This window comes from Bacillus rossius (assembly GCF_032445375.1).
Source record: "Bacillus rossius redtenbacheri isolate Brsri chromosome 4 unlocalized genomic scaffold, Brsri_v3 Brsri_v3_scf4_2, whole genome shotgun sequence".
Classification (NCBI taxonomy): domain Eukaryota; kingdom Metazoa; phylum Arthropoda; class Insecta; order Phasmatodea; family Bacillidae; genus Bacillus; species Bacillus rossius.
The window spans coordinates 53,522,553-53,549,327 of record NW_026962011.1 but is presented as its reverse complement, the minus strand read 5'-3'; the positions used below and the strand labels follow the sequence as shown (position 1 = coordinate 53,549,327).

Genomic DNA, 26,775 nt, shown 5'->3' with positions numbered 1-26,775 from the left:
TAAACTCGAGAAGTAGAACGAGTAACACTCACTACGTTTTTCAACAGACGGAACGCTTCGAAAACCCAAACATGCGAATCGAACGGGAAAAAGTTTTTTTCACGCTGCTAGATCTGGATCAGCGTCCCTGCAATTACCTGGTGAACCAATTTCAAAACTTCCAGGACCTTTGAATAAGAAAATTTTCTGCAAGTTTTATCAAAACAAAAGGTGAATTTTAAATATATTAATACCTACAAGCAAAACTAAACATGAGCTAATATACTTAATACACTTTTTTTTAAAACTAGCAGGAACGTAACAATTTTTAAGCGGTATGTTCCATTTCATGTCATTATTTTATATTTAAGTTCCACGCGCTTAAACTTGCAGAATTCTTGATAGGCTGAACTTTCACAATGTGAAAAATATATATATATAAATCGCATACTTTTTCACAATTAGCTGGCAAAGTTGCATTTTTACCGTTTTTGTGCAGTATGGAAAAAGATAATGAAATATAAAATTGGAACTTTTTAGTTTTAAAACAATTTTACTAGCTGCAATGTGATATGGTTTCATTTACTTCAGGGAGAAAAAAAAAATATTTAATTTATCTGGCCTTATAAAATCAACAGAATTTTTATTATTTAAAAGGCTGGAAAAAAAATTCTGAAAGGATTCGAAACGATACCATGCAATAAACACCAGCATTTAAACCAAAAAATGATATGTTATTTATTCCATTTGGTTCTCCTTATGCATACTGCAAAACCATGTTAAAATTTTAACTTAAAAATTTAATTATGCAAAAAGTATGCACTTATATTTATATATATGTATATACACACACACACACACATATATAATTTTGTTGGATTTCATCCACTCAAGAAGTCTACAAGTCTAACCGTGTTATCGTAAAACAAAATAATGACCTGGAGCGGGACATACGCTCTCAAGTTAGAAAGCTAAACCCTTTTCAGGGATAGTTTTCACAAGATAAAAGTGGACAGTCTCCGAATAAGTATTTATATTTAACGTGCGACTATAAAATGAAGTGAGGGTCAAAAAACAAAATATGAGCAAAAGAGTGTTGTTGGAAATTAAAGTTTCGTGGCTTGTTTATTTATAGATTTTTTCCTTCTTCGTATCATTCGTGACCAGTCCTTCAGTGACCTGCCGACGACGGCCTTGAACACGTCACACTCCGCGACACCCGGAGGTCGAGCCAGCTCCCGAGGTCACACTGCACACTGATGATGAGACGCGCTATACAAGTGAATGAATGAATGAATGAATGAATGAATGGATTGGGGACTTAATAGGGACGCGGGAAATGCATCACTGCTTTTTGGTATATAATCGATAACTTATAATCGATAATTTTACTCTTAATGCAAAACTACTCATAAGACCAGTACACAGCGTCTATGGCTTAACGTCGTATCGACATCGTACTCAGAGACGTTGGACGGCTATTCGAAAGAGAAAGAAACATTGACGTAATAAATGAGGAGGGAGGGAAGACCCCGAGAAAATCGTCCCGCTCACAGCAACGTTCTCGCTCCGCTCCGAGAGAAAGTCTGTTAACCACAGCAAAACATTAGTTTATATACTGATAAATAAGTGTTCGTTCAAACAAACAAAAGTCACCAATATTGTTGTATTTGAAATTCGATTGGGCCAACAAAATATTCGTGTCGCGACAAACGTGCGTTTTATTTAGCATGGGTGTGTTGGCACCCGTGCCCGACCGCGGTGTAGTGGTACTGCCGCCAGTATACAAGCTCGATGATTATGGCACTTGTACCATTATCGTGGCACTTGTACCATAAGCCTACGCATGGGCGTACAAAAGAGGCGTGGGGGGGGGGGACCGCCGGGAATCAAGAGGGTGCCCGCTTGCACTTTCAAAATCATGACTGTGAAACGGAACTGATCAACGTAATGCGTCCTATCTAGGGATGACTCGTGTCGGCTAAAACCCGCGCGCAAAAAAAAAAAACACACTAGAACGCGGGCCCACTTTGCGAAATCCTACATATTTGCGCCCCTGCGCCAAAGTACCAGTGTAAATGAACAGATGAAGTAGAGTTTGAAACGGGAGGCAGTGAGAGCTAGCGGCGGTGCGTCTGGAGGCCGGGTCTTTGTCTCGGCGCGCGGCCTTCGGGAGGCAGAGTCGCGCCAGTCCTTGGCACCGCCGTCTGTCCGCGGCGCAAGTGTCTGCCCAAGTGACCTTGGAGCCCTTCCGCGCCTGGCGCCGGCGACCCTGCAAGTGTGCGCGAGGCTTCACGCCGCAGCACGTGGTTCCGTGTGTCAGGGACAGCATGTAGCCGGCAACTGCAGTTCAGTGTAGGCTGTCCACACTGGGCGGCTGAACCGGAGCGGTTAGTTATCAATCGTTAAAATGTTCGTTGTTGCTAGAGTCATTCAGTGCATTGTGCACGCTAGGAAAGGCTGTCGAAAGAACATTTCTACCAAAAATTGCTGTATTAATAGGTTTAAATTATTTTAGCCTCTTTCTCCATCACATTAACACACGACGAGAAAGACGTTTATGGTATAGTAAATAGTACAATTACTCTGTAAAAATTTCAGCTCAGGCTACTATGCAGTAATGCGCTAAGTTGTTTCGAAAAACCAACCCTCTTCCACGTTGACCTTTTACAATCATAAACGTCCACATATATATGTTTTTCGTTACCTTCGTAGTTTACACCGTCTCTTTTACGGTCAAATATTCAGCAAGCTTTCACTATAAATCGTATATTTAATGCATTTTCTATTTTTATGAGTATAAATTAGTTATGCGTTATTGATGGCATGCCAATGAGAATGACCATGCAATATTACACATAAACAAACACACACAAATATATATATATATATATATGGTATGTTGTAAAGTATATTAATTAATAACCAAATTGGAGACAGACAAATCACAGAAAATTCTACAGTAGGAATAAAGTGCGTAGATAAAAAACTTAAATTTTAAGTTTTCATAACTTAAATAGAATTAGTTGTAATAGTTTGCAATACGTGTGCAATATTAAACCTGCAGATGATACTGAAGGACAAAAAGGAACGGGCAGCATCTCCCCGATGAACACACCTCGTGCGCTAGCGTCGCGCCCTGCCACAGAGGCGAGCTGCTACCGCGCCTTATCAGTTCCGCGAACAGGTGTCGACGGGGGCGCCATCTCTGTTTGCACAGTCGTGGCCGCGCGCGATTCCCTCGGCCGTTATCTTCCGCAGCCGTCTGGGGCCTGTGTTATCTCTTCACCCCTCCTCCCCCCGTACAACACGTCTGAGGGGGTGGGGGGTCTCCGGCAGTCCGCCCCACGGGCTCGCTTCTCCTCTCACGAGACCCCGCTGTTTCGACGGAGGCGTCGCGCAAACCACGCTCCGACGTCCCTTTGTCCGCGCACACGAGTCCGTCATAACTCGAGAGCCCGGGGGTCGAGCATGGTTCTTTTCCTCGCCACCGTCATAGCGACGACGCGTCGCCGGTATGACGGCGGAGTTATGACGGCCGCGTGAAAATGCGAGCACGGATCCCATCGTCATATCTCTCCCGTCATCGCTAAGGCGCCTTACCTACGACGGCTTGGCAATCGATAATATGCAGAGGTTGGCAGTGAATTTACAGAAAGGATGTGTTTTATTTGGCAGTTGGTGTATCTGCTAGCAATTTACAGCCAATAGAAAACTACCTACACGAAAACAAGATTGTGGACATTCGTAAAACTTAGGCATGATGTGACTATCGAATTATATATTTTCCACAACTATATTCAATATTTATATCATTTTTCACTGTACGCCTGTTGGCGTTCCGTAAATATAAGTTTTACAGACTATTTTTTGCTCAGTAAAACACCCGTCACGTCTCAGTCTCAAAATATAATAAAATCATTTTACATAGCAAAGTCGGTTATAATTATTAAATAGTATATAAGAAGGTTAAGGAGTGCATTAGAAACTGTGAAAGTTTGTAGTTTTTAATATGAAAATATTATTTAGCGATCATGTGAAATGTGTTGCCCGTTATTATTAATTTTGTTTTCAATGGTCAGTTATTATTACTTTAAATCATATGGTGAAAAAAGAATTTCAAAACACTTTTGTGATTCGACGTGAAACATTACAATACTAGACCTGATTTAATCATTATTTGGTAATTTTCGTCACCGTTAAAGTTAATTTGCCGATTTGAAGGTACCGAAACAACTCGGTGTGCTATACGTCCCACTGTTCAAAAACTACTACTGTTATATTTAATTACATTATCCTTATACTTGTTTATAGCATATTTTCTAGTGCACTACAAGTTTTATTCACACTATTTTGTACCGTAGCATATGTATTGGGTGAATACGCTGATAATATTTATTTAGCATCTTGCAAGCTTGAAACAATATAACACAAAGTCGGTGTTGTTAATTAAATGCCTGAATATAATTTATTAATTAAACTGTAGTTGACAGTATTGTTTCTGTATTTTATAACTACCAGAAGAGTAGAGGAACTAAACATACCCTTTAATGGAATTACTTTCTTTTCACATAAGCCGCTCCTCTCACAAATTACAATTTTCGTATGAACTATAAACACGAAACCTCTCAACTCTACGTGAAACACTATTATTCCTACATTGTTACCATTTTATCATACTGAAAGTATTTGAGCGAATCTTAGGTGAATAAAATACGTTTCAATATGCGATACAGCAGGAGCAAACCTAGCCACCAACGAGGGTGGGGAGTAGGCCTAACCTAAAAGTCACTAAATCTTTGGAGGAAATGCTTTCTGTTTAAAATGCGATAAAACGAAGGTTTAAAATAACCATCAGACTACTATGTATTTATCAGCGGCATTCTTGTGTATTTTCAACCTTATCAATGCATTTATTTTATTTTTACAAGTGATTTTTTTTATTACACGTATGGAAGCTGAAGGGGAAATGAGTTGTTTTTAGAAGTTTAATAAGCCACACGCTTATAGGTGTTTTACACTTAACTTTTATACAGAATAATTAACTAATGTGATGTTATCTTCTATCTAGTTGAAATATTACGTTATTTTGTCCTGACCTTTATTTTTTTATTAAGTGATATGACAAAAGTAGGCAGATTGGCAGTTTTATTATATTTTGGTTAACTGAGTATTGTGCAGTTAAAAATAACGAGAAAAAAGAATCAATGTGTCTTATTCACACGAAACATAGAAACTAAGTATTTATTTATGCGGCGTGATTATTATCGGAAACAAGTTGTTTCGAAGTTTGTTCAGACAGGGTTGTATGGGTGGGGGGAGAGCGGAGTTATTGGAGATGCAGTTCCAGGTAGGAGAGAAAAATGTACGGCTGATTGCGGTGTACCGGCCACCAGGGCAAGGGGATGAAGCCATACGGGAGGTGCAGGACAGGTTGGACATGCTAGGGGAAGGCAAGTGGGTGATAGTGGCGGGGGATCTGAACATGCCAGGGGTGGCATGGGAAAAGGGGCCAGAGGGGATGGGGTCAAGGGAACAGAGATGGGCATCTCAACTGGCAAACAGAGGACTGGAGCAGGTGGTGACTGAAAGCACCAGAAAAGGTGCCAGGAGAGGAGAGCAGGATGACGGGAACCTGTTGGATGTGGTACTTGTGAGACCAATGGAGGCGGTCAGGGGAAGTGTGGTAATGGAGGGCATCAGTGATCACAGGATCCCAGTAGTGGAGTTAGACGTGGGCTGGAGGGAGAAAAGGGTAAGGAGGGGAAACGTGGTAAACTGTTGGGGTAAGGCTGATAGAGTGGGGGCAGAGGCATTCCTGAAGGGGGAATACAGTAGATGGGTAGATATAGAGGACCTCGAAGGTAGATGGGCTGCCTTAAGAAATATTCTGCTGCAGATGGCTACACGTTTTGTACCTCAGAGGAGGGTAGGCCAAGGAGGTGACCCTCCCTACTATGGAAGGGAGTTGAAAGTGTTGAAAAGGAAATGTAGGAGGCTGCATGCGAGGGCAAGGAAGCTTGGGGGAGAGGAGATAGAGGCGGAAATGAAGGCGCTTGGGAAGGAACTAGGGAGGAAATCGCGGGAAGCAAGGGATGCTTACATGGAACAGCTGATGGGGGAAGGGGGGACGGTAAATGGGACGGAGCTCTACAGATACATAAGAAGAGTGAAGGGTGAGGAGGGAATAGGGGTTCTCAGAGGAGGAGGGGGGCAGGAATATACAGAGGACAGGGAAAAGGCAGACTTACTGCAGGAGCAATATCTGGCAGTATTTACAAAGGGGGAGGCATGGGAGGGTAAAGAGGACGACAGTTTAATGGGCAGGAAGGCCTTTGAGCTGCGACTGACAGATGTAATTAAGGTGATCAGGAGGTTGAAAGGGAGAAAGGCAGCTGGGCCAGATGGTATAGGGAATAGTCATTTGAAGTTGGGTGATAGGGAGATTGGGAAGTACCTGTTGGAGGTTTTCAAGCAGTCTCTGGAGGAGGGGAAACTACCAATGGAATGGAAGGAGGCAGTGGTAGTTCCCATCTACAAGGGGGGAAATGATAAGGCGGAGCCAGGAAGTTACAGGCCGGTCAGTTTGACGTCCTGTGTAGGAAAAGTGATGGAGAGGTTGGTAGGAAGGTACGTAAAGGGGGAAATGGAAGATCTGGGGTGGGTGGATAACAGGCAGCATGGATTCAGGATGGGGTTCTCATGCGAGACCCAGATGGCTGGGCTGTTGGAAGACCTGGTGGAAGCGGTGGACGGGGGGAAGCAGATAGATGCAATCTTTATAGATTTTGAAAAGGCGTTTGATAAGGTCCCCCATAGGAGGTTAATGGAAAAGGTTGAGTTGCTGGTGAGGGATGGAAGGGTGGTAAACTGGGTGGGTGATTTCCTGAGGAATAGAAGACAAAGAGTGAGAGTGGGTGAGGAAAGCTCCGAGGAGGGGGAAGTGACGTCGGGGGTGCCACAGGGGAGTGTGCTGGGGCCTCTGTTGTTCACAATTATGATAAACGATCTGGGGGAGGGCATGAAAGCCAGATGGAGGCTATTTGCAGATGACTGTGTAGTGTATGAGGTTGTGGGGGAAGGGGGATGTTTAGCAGAGGACTTGATAAGGTTGGAGCAATGGACGGAGAAAAATGGAATGTCCTTGAATGTTGGTAAGACAAAAGTTGTCAGATTTACAAAGAGGAGGAAAGTCACACGAAATGTATATTACTGGAAGGGGCAGGAGATAAGAGAGGCAGCAGGATATAAGTACCTGGGGGTGACACTGAAAAATGACCTAGGATGGGCGGAGCACATAGAGGGGGTGGTCAGGAGGGGAAGGCAGGCGCTGGGCTTGCTTGGTAGGACCCTGCAGGGAGCTGGGAGGAGGACAAAGGAGAAGGCATACTCCACATTGGTCAGGCCAATGTTGGAGTATGCGGCGGCGGTCTGGGACCCCTACCTGGTGACTGAGGTGAAGGAGCTGGAAGGGGTGCAGCGCAGAGCGGCTAGGTGGGTGATGGGAATGTGGAGAAGGAGGGAGGGGCAGGATGGGAAACTGCATAGCCCAACGGAAATGATTAAGGAGTTGGGGTGGGAAACGTTACAGAGGAGAAGAAGAGTGGAAAGGTTGGTCAGGATGTTCAAGGTGCTGAAGGGGGAAGGGGGATGGGGGCAATTGGGAAGCAAAGTACATAGAGGGGAGTACAGAGGACGAAGAGACCACAGATGTAAGCTCCAGAGGGTGTGGAGGCGGACAGAGAGAGGGCGGAACACCTTCCTGGTGAGGACGGGGAGGGAGTGGAATGGGCTGGGGGAGGAAATGGTGGAGGTCAGGGATGGGAGGGAGCTGAGGAGAAAGCTGATGGTGGGGGGGGGAGAGGGGAGATAGTGGGAGTTCTTGCCACCGGGTGAAAGCCCAATTGCAGGTTAAGTAATAATAATAATAATAATAGACAGAGAAAAACATAACCCTTTTTTAGATACATCGTATAACTCACATACGTAATTTCTGAGTAAATATAATTAAGGCAAAACCTTAAATTTCACGAAAATATATTATTTAACTCATTTGAAAGAATTATTTCCCAGTATTAAATGAAAGTTACACACGTAGTCGGCTGTATGACGGGGTTATGACGGCTATGACGGGTCTACGACTGACCAGCCATTGCGCCTTACGTATGACGGGCATGTCGTAGCTAAGGCGTCTTCCAGAAGGCGAAAAAAGATCCATGCTCGCTTTCAGTAGCGAAGCGTCATACCGATGACGCGTCATCCCTATGACGGGCGAAAAAGAGAACCATGCTCGCCCGGCGGGGGTCGTCTGGACAGCAGGATCGCAGGCAGCGCTCCAAGGACGGGGGCCTCTCTACGTGGCAAGGTGAAATGACCGACGACGGTTCAAGCATTTCCCGTGGTGCGACTCGCAATTCGTAACTGGATTCGTGCGTCTGTGGATCGGAGTTAGCGACTTCAACCCCTAATTCAAGACGTAGCAAATGTTTTTTTATCGCAGTGCACAAAGAGAATGGGTTGTTTACCTGAACAGTATGATAGATAAAATTTGGCCACATAAATGTGCATATTTTTGATAACGCAGATTTTATAACTTATAGGTTTCGGCATTTAGTATTTAAATTCTGACATGTGCGCAAAAAAAAATATTGTTCATACGGTCTTTGAATGATTCTTGCAATGGAGAATACTGACCAAAAAAAACAATTACTGAACACATGTCATTGCTGGTTTAGGCCGGATCATAGAAAAACCTCAAAAATAGACGAAATAATTATATCAGCTGATTTTGCCTAGTTCTGCATATTATTATGCAGTTACCTTTTCTTATTTTTTTTTTAGACTTTAGACTCTACTACGGGAATCAATTAAAAAATCAAAATGTAAAAATCTTAAATTTGTACGCACGTGCAATTGTGACTTCTACCCTCAAATAATTATTCACTTTCACATCCTGTGGACAGGTAGATAACAATATTGTAAAACAACTACTGGTGTACACGGGGTCGGTTCATATAAATATAATCTCGTTTTCAGGGTATTTGGAGAAGAAGAAAAAAAAAAGAAAGCTAAATAATATATTTTTTCTTTTAGAAATTAACCGTTTTAGATTGTTTTCGTTTGGTTATTTCGCTGCCGACTACCACATAACTTATCTCTTCCCAAAAAGAAACTTGCACCCACGATTCCTTACCTCTAATTTTAATTCTGGATATTTTATCTATAACTCGCCAATAATCAAAACAAATCGACATTTTCATCAAAAATTACCGTTACTAAAACCACAAGGGAAAAGCATCATAAAAAGCTGCACTATTTATGGAAACTTAAGTTTCAGTATTAATAGCAGAAATATTTTATGGATCATTACTCACCTATACATCTCTAACGCCCGGATAAGTGCCGTATTTAAGAAGTTAATAGCTATCCACACGATGCTCTGCTGATCAATCATTTTTCTTACCTGAAACAAAAGAAAATAATTTTTAAAACAATCATCCAGAGTGAACCCAATACCAATATGTCCAAATATCAGTAAGTAAGGAGAAGAGAAGCGGAAAAATTGGATTTATACCTAAGAGCGCAAGACAAAATACGATTTTGTTAAATGAAATTTAAAAAACTTCACATTCTGAATAAAAAAAAATTTTGTTACTTCGAAATTAAATATCAATACGGATACAGCTCTAAATAATTGTTTAGGTTGCAATAAAATCGTTATTTTTTTTTTAGTTGGCTTAAGCATATTCTTAAGCAGATCTGTAGTACATTAAATTATGTATCCATTAAAAAAATGTAAGTCATAATAAGCAAACGACTTCAAACAATTATATCCTACAATAATCTGCAATAAGATACCCTTCCCCAACAAATTCAAGTTAAAATAATTTGGACTAAACTATACTGTACATCATGCCAAATTTTTGCTCCGTTTTTCGCGTGGTTGGTTTTTAAACCAAAAACTAATTAAGTCAACAGTTGCGCAAACGTCTTATCTCTATCACAAGGTCGAGGTCGTTATCAAAACAACTATACTATCTTCGCCCCAAGTGCTTGCGCACAAAAACAGAGCAAATAAGTTGGAACAAATTGTAAGCCGAAATACATGAACATGGTAACAACTCCTACACACATCCATTTCTGGCAGTTTCTGAGCCTTTTTGTTCTTCATCTTTCGATAAAATGCCTTCTACGGTCACCCCGCTCTTTATTATTTATTTGTCTGTTAAGTTTGTTGGGAACTACTTATCTTACTAAAAAAAAATTGGTTGTCTGTGAAGTCGGTTTACGGACGATAGTTTAACGTGACAACGTCATAACAAAACATTGATGAAATGATTGCATACTTTTATGAATAAAATTGAATTATTTTTATTAAACTATCACTATTTTGTATGGATGCAAAGAAGGAGTGAAATAAAATATACAATTTAATTGATAAATTTACTTTTATTTGCACTCATTAATTCAAATATGTTTATTACTTTAACGAAGAGATTATTTTAACTATAACTTTTATACATGTTTGCTATTTAACTTCTTCCCAGCTGTGTTTTTTCTGTTAAGGATAGGACGATGATAGGAAAAGTAGGAAACGAATTGGAGTGTTTCAAGGATGAAGTGAAGGAAAATGGCTTACCCAACACCAAGATGCAGTCAAAAATAATATATTTGCGCCACGAACTCTGCAGCAATGCTAGGAGGAACGGGTTAGCAAAGAGCAATGAAAATGTTACATTGAAATGTATGAAAACAGAATGACGCCAAGGACTCGGTCGCAATGCTAGGAGGTTCAGAATAGCAAAGAGCAATATAAAATGAGCGTAACGAGACACAGCGAAACGGGACACTTTTTCGTGCGTGCAGCCAGCGTTCATCGATTTATTAGACGTTTTCACGTCAAATAATGTTCACGTAAATCTGAGCAGCACCAGGGAGTTTTAAAAAATCGGCATTTCTTTAAAAATGTGCCAATAATTCAAATTTTGCTTAAAATTTTCCAAATATACTTCTCGTTCTAGAATACTTACTGATTTTGCATTATCTAGCTTTGTCAACTTCCAGACACGCTCATCAGTAAATCACATTTATGCATACAATGCACAAGTAAACAAACGTTATGAAATTTGCACCAGATACTAGACACTATAAAAAAATAAACACCACTTCTATTCAGTAACAAGATAATCCATTTATCAAGTAGTATATAATTTCACAGGTTAAAAAACCACTTAATTAAAAGTTAAAATAAGTTTCAGGTGTCATATTTATGTTAACTTTCTGATTACAGAAGACGCATGAGCGATATTTTTCTTTTTAAACACTGAACTTTAGACGTCCTTAGTTTCTCTGTTCTCGTAATAAATGCACAACACTCCGTAGTTACGTAACTCGACGTCTAAATCAGTAATAATAACTGGAAATCCGTAATACTTGGTAGTACTGCATTATCATCCCACAAATGCTGACCAGCCAATCCCAAGCCTGCTTCATACAAGCACAGAAACTGAGGCCACGTGGTAAAGGAAAAGGAAGAGTTGGAAGGGAAAAAAGGGGAGTTAGTAAGTTAACCATTTTCACACGCAGGCAATGACAAGAATTTCTGTGATTCTCTCCATATTAGTATCGCCCAGAACAAACATTCTCGCGTGATAGTTAATACATTCGACGATACAGTGGTGAATTTCATCAAAGTGTCAAAAAAGGAAGAAGGTATGAGGCTGGATTCACTGATCTTCTGCCAGGAAAAGTAAACAAATTAGAAGAGAAAAAAAATCACCTTTGAACCTGGTGCCAAAGTTTACTCTCTTCTTGGGATTCTCTATTTTTAATTATTCTAGGGGAGAAGCCGCAAAATCTCTCGGCCATTCAACTGAATTGCGTAGTAATCGTCATTTGTTATTTCCTTATTTCGTAAATGTAATTTTTGTCTCTAATAATACTATTTTTAAGCACGATTCGAAATAAGTATTGTCAAAACACACCATTAAAATCTTAGTGCAGATAGTAATTTAGTCTCAAATATTTAGGTACCTTTGAAACACACAAAAAAAAAAATACCCTTTCATATTTTCTATGGAGAACTTTGCTCTATCGTCACAAATATTCGAAATATTGTAAACAGACGACGCAACCCCAAAACTACTTATGCACTTGTAGTCTTAATGTTGTTTCTAGTGTGGTGTCGCCTCTAAGCGCAAGGCTATGAACTGACACGCAGTCTTCTCGTCGTGCATACAGCGGTAACCATGGTGCATAACATTGCACGCGGAGAAATGAAGATAAAGGTGTAATGCAAGACCCTCGAGTGCTTTCAAGAATCTGTACCGGGTGTTTCAGGCCTAAAAAGTATTCTGAACACGCGCGTTGTAGCCATTTTCACTCTTCTAAAAATACAGCTTCATAACGAAATACGGAAACAGAACTACCCATCCACCCTAAACAGACCCGGGTCGGATATCTTGAACAGTTTTTAAATCGCGTGGTATGTTCTGAAGCTGCGACCACCGTACGTGTGGGTATTGACTGTCTGAAGCCACAACAACTAGGAGGGGCACACACGGTACAGGCATGGTGGGGGGGGGGGGGGGGGGCTGGCTGGCGGCCCGCTGGCCCACAATTCCCCCCCCCCCCCCCCCCCCCCCGTGTGGGCCAGCTGACCCATTTGTCAGAGGGCGAGGGGCGTCTCGCCGCATTGATCGCCGCGCGGTGCGTCACGAAGCGTCGCGCCGCTGGCAACACATCGGTCCTGGCGCGAAAAAAAAATAAACAAAAAATAAGTTTGCATCCATGCGTTTTGGAACAACGCCAACGGCTTATTTTACCTTCGGGGAAGCGCAAAGAACAAAAAAAAAGTTGCGGGGGTAGCGAATCATGACGACATATATATTTCAAAGAAGAAAACAATTTTAACACGTTTCTTTGAAACCTTCTTCATTATAATTTTGTTTCGAACTATTGACCTAATCTATTAACACAGAGCATTCAATCTATAATGTGGGGCATAACAAGGAATAATGTCTAATTATATCTTAAAGATGATATCTAAAAAACATTATAAATAAAGGGGGGCTACACAGTGACTTTTAATAGAATATATCGAATATTTGTTCTAAACTTTAACCCTTCGGTGATTCCAGATTAATGTTCAAAACACGTCCCTTATCTTCAGTGTCCATCACAGCGATGGCTCAACAAGAACTAGTGTCATTGGGGTCAAAGTCGTGGACAGTGACCCACGCGACTGGGACAGAGGTGGGCGCCGCCTCGCTGCACGACATGGACACAGCGCTGTCGCCCGAGGCCGCTAATTCTGCGGCAATGTCGTCACGCACATACACAAATGCACACTCGCTATATATTAACACACACACACACAAACACATGAGGATGCGTCCATTGTTCTTAAACTCGCATCGAACGACACTGATAAAGAACCATTCCAGAACATCACTCGATCAGAAATATTCAACAAAATACCACTACGGCATCTCGTCTTTGCGTGTAGCCTATTGCTTGATAAAAGTTCATTTTTATAGTGCTTGTTTTCCGAGTAAAATAGACGCTAGAAAAATATAAAACCAAATAGAATAATGTCAACAACATTAACACTATACATTCTGACAACTGGAAAGATGCTGTAAATATCTCCCACTTTAATTTATGAATTTTACGAAACAAAATATCAAAATATAATAAACGTAAAACTTGGCATGAAACACACAGCAAATGCCGTAAACTGAGGTGTGTGTAGCATGTATAACATTATAATCTAATAATCCATACTAATATTATGAATGCGAAAGTAACTCTGTCTTGTCTGTTACCTTTTCACGCCTAAACCACTGAACCAATTCTGATGAATTTTTGGTATAGAAATAGATTGGACTTTGGAGGTCATAGGCTACTTTTTGTCACAAAAATAAAATTTGAAGGGGGTGAAATAGGGGATGAAAGTTTGTGTAGGGAATCATATATATATATTTTTTTTACTTTTGCACGCCCGAACCGCTCAACAGATCTGAGTGAAATTTGGCACACAGCGAACTCATATCCTAGAATAAGACAAAGGCTACATATAATTATGAAATTACATAATTAAGTGAGTGAAAAAGAGGTAAATTCAGATTTATAATGGTAAATCTTAGAGGCTAGGTAAAGGAGATACTATCAGTTATCTTGTCCACCACACGGTCATGTGCAACGTTCTCATTGGTAAGTTTTCTTCGAGTGTCAATAGATCGCATTAGGTTACAAACGCCCGTTGCCATGGAGACAAATCATCAACAATGTTTGATTTTTTTTGTTTGGTTTTCTGTATTTTTGTTGTATGTTTAACCTATAAAGATATATTTTTTTACAATTTTTTCCTTCCATGCTATGAAGAAAATCAATATTTAGTGTCATTTTACGCATGGTGTATGTTCAATATATAAAGTTAGAAATTTTGACAATTTTTTTTCCATCACGATGAAGAAAGTCAATTAGTTATTTTACGTATGTTGTATGTTTGACCTATAAAGTTAGAAATTTTGATTTTATCGTGATCCTGGTCAGGACTTTAGTACAAAGTTTAGCTTTATTTGTTCTTGTTTTCATATATGTAATTACTTAGTAGGAAGGTAAGTAAAGTAAAGAACTTAGTTAATTTTCAGTCTGATTCTTAAGTAGTTACTTAGTGCGTAGATAAGAGATTTCTGTAAAACGTTAGGTAGCTTCATCGTAGGAAAAAAAATATTCATACGTTTATTTTTGTTCTTTTTAAGAAACCAACTGCTGCCTATATGCCTCGGAAGAGTAAATATAATCTACACGTAGCTCTAGCGAAGCTCGAGCTGCAAAAGTAGCTAGAACCCAAAAATCTGAGGAGCAGACTTAAGTCCGTTAGGCTTTACATGCCGAGCGACACATACGTCATCGATAGCTGCCGAGACGGCTGAAGAATCCCAAAGACGACGTGTTTCAAATGCTGAACAGCAGACAGGAAGGAGACATGCGTTTACAATGAGTGAATGGGAGTCGTTTCGCGATGCCGTTTTTTTATTATGACCCATTGATTGATTATAATAACTATCGATTAGTTCTCATAGGGAGAATGGACGATAAATGTCTACATTGTGAAGCACTCAAGTGGAAAGAAGAAACTCCGGGTATGTGTTGTTCTGGCGTGTGTGTGTATATGTTGGTATATATGGGATTGATAAACTCCGACACCGTTTGAGCGATAATCATGAAAGTTGGCACATCGAAGTATTTTTCCATGGAGAAGGTTTTTATGCTATACAGTTTTTTGTAATTCGCCGCTAGATGGCACAGCAGCGCTTCAACTTCTAAACCGTTCACCCGAACGCCATGGGTGAACAGAAAATCATAGGTCGTAGACATACAAACAGCAATTGTGTGTCATTTCTCTACGTCCACCACACTGTCATATAGCGCTATCTATTTTGCTTTTAACTCGCGGGCAATATATCAGCCTGTGTTCAGCCCGGGCAACGCCGGGTACTGCAGGTGGTCAAATATATAAAAATTAATGCTTCTTTTTTGTTCGTATTTTATATTTTGCCATACCGTCCATCCGACTACGATTAAATTTTGCACACTTCAACTTCGAAAAACGGGGAATGTCACTGTCTAGGTGAGATACTGAAAAAACCAACCCTTAAAAGTAGGTATATATAGTATGTCCTGGTGCAGGGGGGTTGGGGGTCGGGAGCCGGGGAGCCACGGCCACCATCTTGGATTACGTCACTTCCGGCGGCCATCTTGGATTCGACCTTGACCTTTGACCCCGGCGGCCATCTTGGATTACATCACTTCCGGCGGCCATTTTGTTTACTAGAACATTCCGCCAATTTGAGTTTCGTCCGCCATTTTGAAAATCTTTATTTATTATACAATTTTAATGAAATCAATTTTAAAATTTATAAAAAAATTAAATAAAATTTAAAAATATATTACTTAATAAAATTTTAATTAAAAACCTGCGCATCGAACACCCCACTCCTCTACATTACGAGTACACCAACTAGCCCCCCCCCCTCCTCTGTTACAATGACATCGTCATCGAACACCCCACTAACCCCTGTTACATTTTTTCGTTACACCACATTCTTTAAAATAAATTTATTATCAAAATAAAAATATATATACCATCGTTGTCTGCTGGAGGCAGCCATCTTATTTAGTGGAGACCGCCATCTTGATTTCATCTGATGGATGTCGTCATCGGGTTTAGGTTTCTAAAGTATGTTAGTGTATATAAGGTCAAGTTTCAATTCTCTACCAACATTATTATGAACCTTATAGACCGAAATTTACAAAATCCACAGTCATTTTGTTGTTGTAACCATAATTTTTTTCTTAAAGTCTTATCATTTATAGGTTTTAACTAAAATATATGTTATCAATACTATCGTTGTGGATGCGTTAGTTAAAGTAATGATAATTAAAAAAAAAATTATCACTCCATCTTAGCGGACCAGAAATTTTTCAGAGTCCTAACTTACAAGTAATATTCTCTTCTCATGTTTGCGTACACATGTTTAAAAGCTGCATGGAAGCAGATATTTTTTAATGTTTGCGTATAATATCATTTCACTTTTCCGAAACCAATTTTAAATAAAATAATAGGAGAATTCATGTTTTATATTAAAATAGTAAAACAATATATGGGTAAAATTGTATTTATTAAAAATAAAATCTCATGAAGAGAAAAACGTACAAGAAAAACAGAACTATACAGCAAAGGGAAACCATGCAACAAATGGAAAATTTACAACAAAATAGATATAACAGCAAAAACAGAAAACTATACTGCTAAACTGTAACTATACACCAAAATGGAAAATATATACAAAAAAATAAAACGACAAAACAGAAAATAAATACAGCAGAAAAACTATACAACAGATTATTTTACAGGTCATTGCCAACATATCCGTGGGGGACCGTGCGGATACCATCTTCGCAGATCAGCCATTTGTCGTCCTCCCACGTGATGGCCAGCTTATTGCTATATTCGCTGTATAGTATGTGCTGCCGGGAGCGAATGGCTCTTACACCCGCCCTCCTTGTGCGGTGTTCTTGCAGGGCAACCAGGTAGTCGCTGAATGTGATGCGGTTTTTGACCACGCACCGCTGGATGCCCTTGGCCTTTTTCTCGCTCTTACCACCACACCCGTAGGCGTAGAGTTTGGCTCGTAAGCTTACAAACTCCTCCATCACTTCTCCCCCACATTCATCTTTGAATTTGCCAACAACTTTCTTGTTGGTGGGGGAGAAGCAAGGGTGGCCGGAAGGGTAGCAGCTGGTGTCGAACTTCTCCATCAGTATAGGGTCGGCTTGGAGGTCATGGTAGAAGTCCTGTGTCTGGATCTCATACACGAAACTGTCTGTATCCATGTACGCCAGATGAATATTTTCAGAGTATTTAGGCTTCATGGTATTGTAGTGGAAGTCATACATTAGAATCTTTGATAGGTCAAGTACGGCCAGTCCGGCATAGATCGGCTTGTCAAATATTATCGTTTCATGGTTCAGGTGGACTAGAGACAAATTCGGCTCGTACATTGTGCGATCCTTGAAGGATGGGCGGCACACCAACTTCTTGAACCTCTTCTCAGAACACACCAACTCCATTTTGAGCCTTCGTCTCTTGTTCTCCATCAATTTTCCGAAGGTGGAGTTCACAGCCAACTTGAAGAACTCCTTCTCGAATTCGTTTGCTGCTGCTTTACGCTTGTTGGTGTTCAGTCGAATATAGGGCTCCAACCATGCCGACTGCTCAAACTGAAGAACTTTATGTATTCTTATGATTTTTAGTCCATGCGATACGGCTTGCTGGAGGTTTTTATAGTGGACGATGTAGTGCTCTTTATTTTCCAGCGTTGTCATCAGCTTTGATTGTTTTGAGCCGGGAGGACATTGATTCACGGGGAGAAATGGCAGGTCTTTGTGACTTTCGTGGAGCTCGGGAGGGTACTCCACGTCACACTCAATTATGTATCCAGTAGGTGAATTTTCCGGAATAGACATAACATCAACGGATGTATCCGACCATTTGAAATGACGAATTGGAAGCGGTAGAGACATCGCCCACCCGTACAAATTATTTGCATCAATATACTCTAGGAATATGGATGGCTTGGAAGCATCATATGTCTCAGGCACATATGAATTATTCGCAACACAATGACGTTTGATGCTTTGCGCTACACCACCACGAATACCAGCCTCCACAAACATATACATGTCATAATCTGTGAGTAGCTCTAGCTGTACACCTGTGGTTCGAAGCATCGCGTCGAAAGCGAACCCAGGACAAGAAATGTAGTGAGATGGATCTAAACTATATGTCTCCAAACATATGGAACGGAAATTCTCGAATACATCTGCTAGGATCAGAACATCCGTCTTCAGGTACAAGTCAGCATACTCCCCCAAAGTAGCACACTGAAACTTGTCCCAGACTTTCACTGCATGAGCATACTCCGTCTCTGAAATCCCAGAATCAGTCAGAATATTAAAGAAATCATCGATAGGTGGAAGACTCGTATCGTCTAGTCGAGCAAAAGAATCAACGAAGTCGTAGGGGAAGACTCCCTTGCGAGTAACCAACTCCAAGTCATCAGGAGCGAAAAACTCAGCAGTACTGACAAACTTGTCTGCAGGCAAGAACTCAGCGAGCGAAGCAAGACCCCGACTCATGAAACGGAACGTATCAACAAACTGAATGCTGAACTTATCATGTAACTTTTTGGAAAAAGTTATCAGCTTCTCTTCCGAATTAGGAATGATGAAGATGTCTTTAGTGTCGTACCCCAACTTCCTGATAATGAAGTTCTGATCGTACGCCAGGTTGTGGAAGAACACAATCATCTTTTTCGGTCTGCGCCTGAGAAGGTTGCAGTCATTACATGCAGGTCCAATAAATTCACCGGTGAAGTGATTATGATCACGAACTTTCTTTGCGACCCCTCCGAACTTTTCTTTACAGTAGCAACAACACCTTGCTTGCAGAAAAGCAGTGTTCTGCGAATGTGTGAGCGGAGTCATAGGAACAGACGTAGAAAATATTTTCTGTACGTCATGTCCAATCTCCACAATGCGGGATATGAATTTGTCTTCTGCGTCACAACCACGATACACTTCAGGCTGTGAAGGAAGTGAAGAAGTGAGGTGTGCTGGAATGATGGAGTTATCTGCTTTCACATAAATGCAGTAGCTGTATGCTTTATGCTTTTGGTACTGCAGCATGTATGGCTCATCAGGATTCGGGTGACACGTATGGATTTTCTCCAGAATAGCTTCAAAGTCGCAATATACCACGATGGGCATCTTATCACTGTGATGGAAGTTTTTGAACTTCAGAACAGGTGGCTGGCCATTTTCATCAAGCTGTGGCATCTCAATCCTAACAGCAGCACGCTGTTTGCAGAGCACACTGTGTTTTTCCAAACACTGAAGACCAGTGAGCCCACTAACCCTATCCTGATCATCATAATGCTTGAAGCATCTTTTGCAAACATGAATAGCCTCAGTGTGTGTAGTGAGTTGGGACCGAACCAGGGCAGAAAATTTTTTAATGTATGTGAAATGGGACGAATCGTCATTGACCAAGAGCAGTAGATCGAAATGATGTTCTTTCTCTTCAGGAGCGACTCGTGCAGGAACAACATTCAGATTTTCGTCGATACTGTAGATGTTGATAGAGACTCCGGGGTTCTGTTTTTCAAACAGCGGTATTTGCTTGATTGGAGTAGGAAACTCGATGTTCGTGAAGTTGAATTTCTCTTCCAAGTCATGGTACCGCTGGTTGACACGTTCAGGATTCCGCCCTTCCACATACTTTACCAGGATCGCCCACTTGAAGCACATGTGATCATCCAGGTTTTGTGGATTGATCACTGCATGTTTTGTTTCGATGGAAGTAGGTAGGTCGATGTAGGAGCTGGCACGGAGTGGATCAAGCTTGTTGATTCTCAACTGTAGTCTCTTAACGGCCGATAAAGTCCATCCGGACCCCTTACCCATGTAATCTTCCTCCTCCTTGCAGATCTTGGAGATGGACTCGGCAACTGCTTCCTCCACCTCGTGAACTGCGTAGAGGGGGGCATTCATGGTTTTGAAGGCCCTCTTGTCTTCGCTGCCATCCACAGGTTTCTCGTAGTCACACTCCAGCATTATGTTAAATTTCAGCGGTCCATTCTCTTCAATCTCCTCCATGAGCTGGCTTATTATTTTTGCCTTGATGGAGTTGAGATATGCGCATATGTCCTTGGCAGTACTTGTTGTGTTTTCTGCCACGTATGTTTTCAAGTTGCCCTTGAAACCTACTTCGGCGGTGATGAAGCCGTGGGTATTGGCCAGACCCATGCCGGTCACCACCTTTGTACGTCCTGGCTTGGACATAACTGCAGGCTTAACTACTGCCATCCTCTGCTTTTTGGTCGGAGGTGGAGCAGGCCTCTTGCATACCTTAATGTGGGCTTTCAATTTGTCAGCCCTGGCGAACTCCTTAGCACAGTTCTCGCAGGAATGCACTATGCGGTTTGGGTTTAGTCCACAAGCAGACTTCTCATGTCGTCTGGCATGGCTGGAGTTCTTGAAGGCCTTATAGCAGAAACTGCACCGCATGCTTGATGTCGTGGTGATAGCACCGGTACATGATGCAAGGTGCTGCTGCATCTTGTCACTGCGAGCGACAGTCTTGCCACATAGGTGGCACTGCTGGTAGTCACGATGCAGGTTCTCGGCACACTGTCGCTCGTGTCGGTAGCAATTCTTAGATGCCGTGAAGGAGGCAGAGCAGAAACGACATTTCTGAACGGTAGATGTCATCTCGACAATCGGTAGTCCGGTCTCAACATACGAAACATGCGAAGGAAGCTCGACGTACGGAGAACTGCAACAAAAGAATTAAGAATACAATGTAGCTAGATGTTACATGAAAACAAACATAACCTCAAAACTCTAGCCCTCAAGCTTACTAACCTAAACTGCTAGCAATGTTACTAAATAAAAAAAATTGCAAACATACCCTCAAAACTCTAGTCCTCAAGCTTACTAACCTAAACTGCTAGCAATGTGACTAAATAAAAAAAAGTTGCAAACATATCCTCAAAACTCTAGCCCTCAAGCTTACTAACCTAAACTGCTAGCAATGTTACTAAATAAAAAGGTTGCAAACATAACCTCAAAGCTACTCCTTCATGTACAATCCTAAAAATGGTAGAATATTTAAAGTACTGATAAAAGTTAAAGCTGAAAAAGTATTCAATGTTAACTCAAAATGATTGATTACATAACCTCAAAGCTACACTAATGCACAACTCAAAAATGCTAGAATATTTAAAGTACTTACTGTTAAAAGTTTAAGCTAAACAATTACTGGTTACCCACACATAAGTGTACAGAGAAAAAACTAGCTAGCAGATAACCTACGAAAAAGCTCAGAAACATAAAAATATTAACGAAACATGTAGCATACCTCAGAAAACGATGAAGTGGAGCTGCAGAAGATGATGTATCGTTGGCGGTAGGAATCATGGTAGCAGCGAAACTCACACACGAACTAGCTCACTCAAACTCCAATAACACAATGAAGCTCCGACAGCTAATCCTGGCCTTTTATAGCCTCGGACCTGCCTGTTCTTGGAAAAACCATTAGGAACAGAGTATTTCTGTTGTATCCGCCAATAGGAATGTAGTACATGGAAGTACCATTGTCTTCGGAAAAACCCAGCATGACTTATGTGCATGTCGTAGCAGGTCTGTGAGGGGTGGGGGTAGAAATGTAACCTGACAGCCAAACAGAGGAAACCTCTCTCGGGTAAAACCACTAATTACCTAGGTGATTAGAGATTAGGGCGCGAGGCACTGCCTGCATCGTGACTCATCACTCAGGAATGTCGTCTCGCAGTGCCGAGGGGACCCAAACAATAGACTTGACCGTGCATGTCACAACAGGTACATTAGTCCGCGACTTTGTGGCGCCATGAGGTGCTCAGGAATGTCTGAGCCTGCCACAAACAGCTCGTCAAAGAATCATCACGAAGCACTCGAGCTGCAGTCATGACGCGCATGCTACAACAGGCCCGTTAGTCACCGACTTCGTGGCGCCAAGCTGACACTCGGGTAGACAGGTAGCTAAATGATAATACTAGTAATGCAAGGAAATAAAAAAAATCGGGTATGTTTAATACATTTTTTAAAAGTAAGAACACATTACAAAACTAAAACATTAAAAATTTATTCTACATTTATTATGACCAACATTCGTTTAAAATTTTTTAGCATTTCATTGCGAACAATCAGTTGAACATCCACAGAATGACACATTTTGCTGATGTTCCAGGAACAAACCCTTTTCACAACCATTTAAGGAGACTTTCCTTAAGCTCTCTTTTCATTGGTCAAATAAAACATCTCCCTCTCTTCCCCTTTTACAATGATGCTGCTTCACCATCACGCTAAAATTCTGTAAGACCAAAAAAATATATACTTCCCTTAAACCTTACGGTAGAAATTTCATCCTAGGATGCTGTTACTGCATCTAGAAATTAAAAATTATATTATCTCATACAGGTTTTATTTACATGTTAGACTTAACCATCCTACCACACACACACACACACACACACACACATGCACACACTTACACACACATGCGTGCGCATGCGTGCACTGAGATGAAATACATACTTGCCCACATAATGTACTTTTATTTACAAAGGCAACATATTAAAACACATAATATTTAAATTTTGTGTAGATTGGATGGTACCAGAAACCATACTGCAAAACGAGCGGACAACACTTGAGTCTTTACTATGATTGGGCTGACGGATTTCCTCTGAACGCCCTTACCTTCAACGACTTAGAATTAATACTTTTATCCATCAAAAAACAAAACAGTTTTACTAAGCAAACATACACCCCACACCCCTCAAAAAATTGTTATTACACAGGGCATTATTTACATGGCAGGAGACCGCACATACGAAGTGCGCAGCTTCAGGTTAGAAATATTGATTAAAATAACTGCTAAAGATGATAATTTGTTTATGAAAAAACTGCACATGAAATACAGACACTTGGTTATTTACACACACATACATACATACATACATACATACATACATACATACATACATACATACATACATACATACACCCTGCATCGCTTCAGATGGAAGTACGATATTTTGAAAACCACTCAAGACTTACATCTGTTTATGAAAAGGAGCTAAATATTAAAACATTTTCAAAGTTAATTTTAGAGAGGAAATATCATGTGCAAGTCCTTGCATGCGAGAACATTTTATTACGTAATTATCTTCATTTTTCCCAAACCATAGGTCTGATGTCTGGATACCACACAAATCACATACTTAAGATATGCACTACGAGATGACTGCACGCCAGTCCAAGCCCATGCGCTTAGAGACGAAACTGCACTAGAAGCGTTAGCAAGCATTGCAATTATCTAGCTTCACTAATGCAGATTCACCTCTGACTAGGTGGACCTCCTGAAACAGTAAACATAGGACAGCGAAACACATTAAAATAATACATTTCAATACATTTCAATAATATAAAACACTGCATATTTCACGAAAATCACCACGCAACTGACAGCCCTTTCAGTCACAATTCTGCGAATGCTATCACAGAATGCTAGATTTAGAAAGAAAGGATCATTCATTCCTTCATTATGGAACAAAGTGATTCATCACATGAAGAGAAACAAAAAAGGCACACACTTCGTTCTTAGACTCGTGCCGCCTCCTTGACAGAGATAAAAGATTTAACACATAAAATAGTATATATTTCATTTCCAGCGATGAAGCTGTACCAATATCACCTTGACAAGCTTAGATGATCTAGGGAGAGACAAAGTAAATATATTAACAAAAAAACGACTAAAAATCATTTACAAACAAAATACTTAACATTCCTTCGATTACATATTTTTCTCAATTTAATAAATGAGAGAACACAAATATTTGCTTAAATCACTATTTATCAATTTTAAACTCTCGTGTACATCAGGAAAAAATATATTGTAACATTCATTATTAGTTGTAATGTAAAAAATGCAAAACAGTTTCTTTGTGGGATGTGGAATGCTCACTCACGATCGAAAAAAAGAGGGGCTTCGCTGTAACGCAAGGGGAGGGGGAAACCATCTTGAAAGTTGATGTTTCTCATATATTTGGATGTATAGTAATCAAGCAAGTAATAACATCTTGTGGTATAATCTCCGTCTGATTAAAGTTTATTTGCTAACATGAATTCACAAATTAAACGAATCTCTGAGTACATTTGCTTATCTTTTATAGAAAAAAATGCACAGATTGATTGTTTTATCATGAATAACCAGGAGCACACTAAAAAAACCAAAAATATTCTCGCCAATAATAACCAACAGCACACAAACAATAGAAAAAAACGATGTGTCAGTAATAACATGCAGCATGCGAAGAAAATCACCAAAATATTGTCAAGAATAACCATCAGTACATGTAGAATACCAATAAAGTCTTAATATGAAAAATGCTGAAGTGCACGGAGAAAATTATCAAATTCTTGTCAGGTAAAAAAAGCAGAAGCAAATGAAAAAAAACTCAACAAAATTATAACACAGTAAAGTTGGAGCACCCGTAGAAATCTATCGAAATTTCATGTGAAAAAATAGGAGCACTCAGAGAAAACTATCAGTGAGAAGATTAAAAACATCATAAATTATCAAATTTTTTAAAAAAGTTCAAATAAAATCCTGCCAGAACTCTCATGTTGCTTAAGCGAAGAGTTCACAAGCTGACTTGTGCCAGAACTCTCATGTCGCTTAAGCAAAGAGTTCACAAGCTGACTTGTGCCAGAACTCTCATGTTGCTTAAGCAAAGAGTTCACAAGCTGACTTGTGCTAGAACTCTCATGTCGCTTAAGCAAAGAGTTCACAAGCTGACTTGTGCAAGAACTCCCATGTTGCTTAAACAAAGAGATCTGGCAGGATTTTATTTGAACTTTTTAAAAAAAAATTGATAATGTATGATGTTTTTAATCTTCTCACTGATAGTTTTCTCTGAGTGCTCCTATTTTTTCACATGAAATTTCGATAGATTTATACGGGTGCTCCAACTTTACTGTGTTATAATTTTGTTGAGTTTTTTTTCATTTGCTTCTGCTTTTTTTACCTGACAAGAATTTGATAATTTTCTCCGTGCACTTCAGCATTTTTCATATTAAGACTTTATTGGTATTCTACATGTACTGATGGTTATTCTTGACAATATTTTGGTGATTTTCTTCGCATGCTGCATGTTATTACTGACACATCGTTTTTTTCTATTGTTTGTGTGCTGTTGGTTATTATTGGCGAGAATTTTTTTGGTTTTTTTTAGTGTGCTCCTGGTTATTCATGATAAAACAATCAATCTGTGCATTTTTTTCTATAAAAGATAAGCAAATGTACTCAGAGATTCGTTTAATTTGTGAATTCATGTTAGCAAATAAACTTTAATCAGACGGAGATTATACCACAAAATGTTATTACTTGCTTGATTACTATACATCCAAATATATGAGAAACATCAACTTTCAAGATGGTTTCCCCCTCCCCTTGCGTTACAGCGAAGCCCCTCTTTTTTTCGATCGTGAGTGAGCATTCCACATCCCACAAAGAAACTGTTTTGCATTTTTTACATTACAACTAATAATGAATGTTACAATATATTTTTTCCTGATGTACACGAGAGTTTAAAATTGATAAATAGTGATTTAAGCAAATATTTGTGTTCTCTCATTTATTAAATTGAGAAAAATATGTAATCGAAGGAATGTTAAGTATTTTGTTTGTAAATGATTTTTAGTCGTTTTTTTGTTAATATATTTACTTTGTCTCTCCCTAGATCATCTAAGCTTGTCAAGGTGATATTGGTACAGCTTCATCGCTGGAAATGAAATATATACTATTTTATGTGTTAAATCTTTTATCTCTGTCAAGGAGGCGGCACGAGTCTAAGAACGAAGTGTGTGCCTTTTTTGTTTCTCTTCATGTGATGAATCACTTTGTTCCATAATGAAGGAATGAATGATCCTTTCTTTCTAAATCTAGCATTCTGTGATAGCATTCGCAGAATTGTGACTGAAAGGGCTGTCAGTTGCGTGGTGATTTTCGTGAAATATGCAGTGTTTTATATTATTGAAATGTATTGAAATGTATTATTTTAATGTGTTTCGCTGTCCTATGTTTACTGTTTCAGGAGGTCCACCTAGTCAGAGGTGAATCTGCATTAGTGAAGCTAGATAATTGCAATGCTTGCTAACGCTTCTAGTGCAGTTTCGTCTCTAAGCGCATGGGCTTGGACTGGCGTGCAGTCATCTCGTAGTGCATATCTTAAGTATGTGATTTGTGTGGTATCCAGACATCAGACCTATGGTTTGGGAAAAATGAAGATAATTACGTAATAAAATGTTCTCGCATGCAAGGACTTGCACATGATATTTCCTCTCTAAAATTAACTTTGAAAATGTTTTAATATTTAGCTCCTTTTCATAAACAGATGTAAGTCTTGAGTGGTTTTTAAAATATCGTACTTCCTTCTGAAGCCATGCAGGGTGTAAGTATGTATGTATGTACATGTGTGTAAATAACTAAGTGTCTGTATTTCATGTGCAATTTTTTCATAAACAAATTAGCATCTTTAGCAGTTATTTTAATCAATATTTCTAACCTGAAGCTGCGCACTTCGTGTGTGCGGTCTCCGGCCATGTAAATAATGCCTTGTGTAA

The 26,775-nt window shown here is 40.0% G+C and overlaps 1 protein-coding gene across 2 annotated transcripts in view; it reads right to left on the bottom strand.

Annotated features, from left to right (window-relative positions):
- Positions 1-26,775, bottom strand: part of LOC134542368 (insulin-like receptor) — a 291,737-nt gene that overhangs the window by 158,692 nt on the left and 106,270 nt on the right. Inside the window, exon 2 of one of the 2 annotated variants that reach the window (XM_063386545.1) lies at positions 9,354-9,442. The exons of the other annotated variant lie outside the window; for it this stretch is intronic. The gene's annotated coding sequence lies outside the window, so the exon portion shown is untranslated. The remainder of the gene's footprint in view (positions 1-9,353; positions 9,443-26,775) is intronic. 2 annotated transcript variants of the gene reach the window in all.